This window comes from Danio rerio, chromosome 8, assembly GCF_049306965.1.
Source record: "Danio rerio strain Tuebingen ecotype United States chromosome 8, GRCz12tu, whole genome shotgun sequence".
NCBI classification, from domain to species: domain Eukaryota; kingdom Metazoa; phylum Chordata; class Actinopteri; order Cypriniformes; family Danionidae; genus Danio; species Danio rerio.
In genome coordinates, this window is record NC_133183.1 from 37388551 (window position 1) to 37392106 (window position 3556).

The window sequence follows — 3556 nt, forward strand, 5'->3', positions numbered from 1 at the left end:
AAAACAAGATATTTTGATGGAAGAAGAAAACCTGCAATCATTGACAAATAGAAAACACAAAAAATATGAAAGTCAATGGTTACAGGTTTCCATCTTCTTTTGTGTTTAACAGAAAAATAAACCCATAAAGATTTAAAACAAGTAAAGGGTGAGCAAATGATGACACAATTGTCGTTTTTGGGTGTACTCCTTTACTCTGCCCTCATAAACCATGAAGAAACATGTTATAATAGTCTACTGCTAGCACTATGTAAACCATTGTAAACCTACACATACTGTGTCCTCATATACCATGAAGAAACACACAGATTTAATAAAACAACAACCTACTGCTAAGTCACATCCAATAGACATACTTAGTTCTCATAAACCATGACTAAACATACAGGACTGCTAACCTGCATTTAGTAAAAATAGGAAACTGTCAATTTTGCACTTAAAGTGATGGTTCACCCAAAAATTAACATTTACTTACTATTAATTTACCCTCAAGTGTTCCAAACTTTTATGGGTTTATTTCTTCTGTTAAACACAAAAGATACTTTGAAAACTGATGAAAACCTGTAACCATTGACTTTCATATTATTGGTATTTTCTATTATGGAAATCTATGGTTACAGGTTTCCATCTTTTTTTTTAAAAGTATTTTCTTTTGTCTTTAACAGAAGAATTAAACCCATAAGGTTTAGAACAAGTAAAGGATGAGCAAATGATGAAACAATTGTCATTTTTGGGTAAACTATCCCTTTAACGACTGTCAAAATAGCTTGACAAAAAATTAACAAACCTCTGTAGAAGACAGCTCTGTTTGTGTTTGTCAAAGTGACGAGCTCATTGAGATACTGAAAGAAAGAAGCACAGAAAGATTAAGAAGCAGGGCTCGAAATTGCGACCATTTTGGTCGCATATGCGCCCGAAAATTAATCTATGCGACCTCATAATATATTTGGGCGCATTAGTGCGACTGCAGATAATGGTTGTAGTGCGACCTGTTTTGGTTTTTTCTAAAAACATGCTGAATCGCTCTTCCCTGCCTCTATATTGGTTCATATTAGCTGTCATTCACTCAAGGTATTGCGCTGTCAGATGACAGGGAAGGAGCTTTTATGACCACAGGAAATGCAAACGGCTGAAGAGTAAAAACTTAAAGCTCACAAGTTTGAAAACCCCACCTAAGTTGAGGCGCAGATGAAAGCGATCATGACACGTCACGTGGTGAATAATGATCCGCCAGCTGTGATCAATCGAGTACGCGCTTCTTGGAGAAGGTGCCCGAATCTCCATGCGTCGCTTTCACTGCGTGTTCAGCGCAAATGTCCGCTGAAAGTCAAATCTAATACTGTACATATCATCGCCAAAGAAGCTCGCCTTTACTAAGTTTACACTGAAACTGCGGCTCATAACAAAGACCGGATTTGCGCCGATGGTTAGCGCAAGAATCTTGCGCTGCCTACTTATTAAATGGGTCGGCTGACTCGCCTGCTTTTCCACAAACACAGAAAAATGAAGATCATCTCAGACTGAACCTTTAAATTGACACAAACTGAAACCAAAACTTTAAAAGAGTGATAGAAGCGAGACTTTACTTTCTTTCTTTTGTCTATTCTTTTTTAAGGTATATATTATTTTTTTATTTATTTACTGATGACTGCTTTGCAGCTTTCATCATTGAATTGAATGATTTATTATAATCTTTTGTTTGTTTTGTAGCAGAAATATTATTTATTAAATTGACATGCATATAAAAACAGCAGTACAAAATTAATATTTCTTACTGCAATGCTTCATTTTTGTTTGATGCAAACTATACAATTATTTTTCATAAAGTAACAGACTTTTAATAGCAGATAACCTACATTCATGCACATTCAAGGCAGTATCATAATGAGAAATGGAATTCATTGTTACTATTATTGTCATTTTCATCATCATTAATATTCTATGGCCTAATTATTAGACATTCATTTTGGAATTATTGCACACAAATATCAATGTCTTCGCAGCATTAGTTAGATAGTTGTTTCTGGTTTTTGTTAGTCCTATTAATGTTGTTTTAAAATACAATAAATCCCTTAAAAAACAATTTGCAGCGGTGCTCATTCATTTTTGGTGGGTGCTCCTAAATTTTTTCTGGTGCTCCTAAAAATTTTTTGGTGCTCCTAAATATTTGAAGTTGGGAGCACCGGTGCTACCAAGTAAAAAAGTTAATTTCGAGCCCTGAGAAGACATGTCATTGGCTTAATGAAAGCTTTATGTCTCGCAAACCAATCATGTCCTTATAAACCATGAAGAAACACACAGATTTAATAAAACAATAGCCTGCTGGTAAGTCACATCCAATAGACATACTTGGTCCTCATAAACCATGACTAAACTCAAAGGACTGCTAACCTGCATTTAGTAAAAATAGGAAACTGTCATTTTAGCACTTAAAGTGATGGTTCACCCAAAAATGAACATTTCCTTACTATGAATTTACCCTCAAGTGTTCCAAACCTTTAAGGGTTTATTTCTTCTGATAAAAAACAAAACAAGATATTTTGATTGAAGAAGAAAACCTGCAATCATTGACTTCCACAATAGAAAACACAAAAAATATGGAAGTCAATGGTTACAGGTTTCCACCTTATTTCAAAGTATCTTCTTTTGTGTTTAACAGAAAAAATAAACCCATAAAATTTTAAAACAAGCAAATGGTGAGCAAATGATGACACAATTGTACTTTTGGGTGAACTAGCCCTTTAAGGAGCGTCAAAATAGCTTGACAAAATAATTAACAAACCTCTGTAGAAGACAACTCTGTTTGTGTTTGACAAAGCGACTGGCTTATGGAGGTGCTGAAGGAGAGAAGTAAAGAAAGATGAAGAAAACATGACATTCGCTTACTGAAAGCTTTAAGTCTCACAAAACCAATCATGTCCTCATAAACCATGAAGAAACAAACGTTATGAAATAAGTCTACTGGTAACATTGTAAACCTACACATACTGTGTCCTCATGAACCATGAAGAAACACACAGATTTAATAAAACAATAGTCTACTGCTAAGTCACATTCAATAGACATACTTGGTCCTCGTAAACCATGACTAAACACACAGGACTGCTACACTGCATTTAGCAGAAATAGGAAACTGTAATTTTAGCACTTGAAGGGACTTTTTAAGTCACGCATAACAAACCATGCCCTTATAAACCATGAAGAAACAAGTTATAAGTCAACTGCTAGCACTATGTAAACTTACACATACTGTGTCCTCATAAACCATGAGTAAACACACAGATTTAATAAAACAATAGCCTGTTGCTAACTCACATCCAATAGACATACTTGGTCCTCATAAACCCTGACTAAACACACAGGACTGCTAAATTGCATTTAGTAAAAATAGGAAACTGTCATTTTAACACTCAGAGAGATTGATCACCCAAAAATGAACATTTACTCACTATTAATTTACCCTCAAGTGTTCCAAACCTACAAACAAACTAGATATTTTGACAGAAGAAGAAAACCTGCAAACAATGACTTCCATAATAGAAATCAAAAATAATAT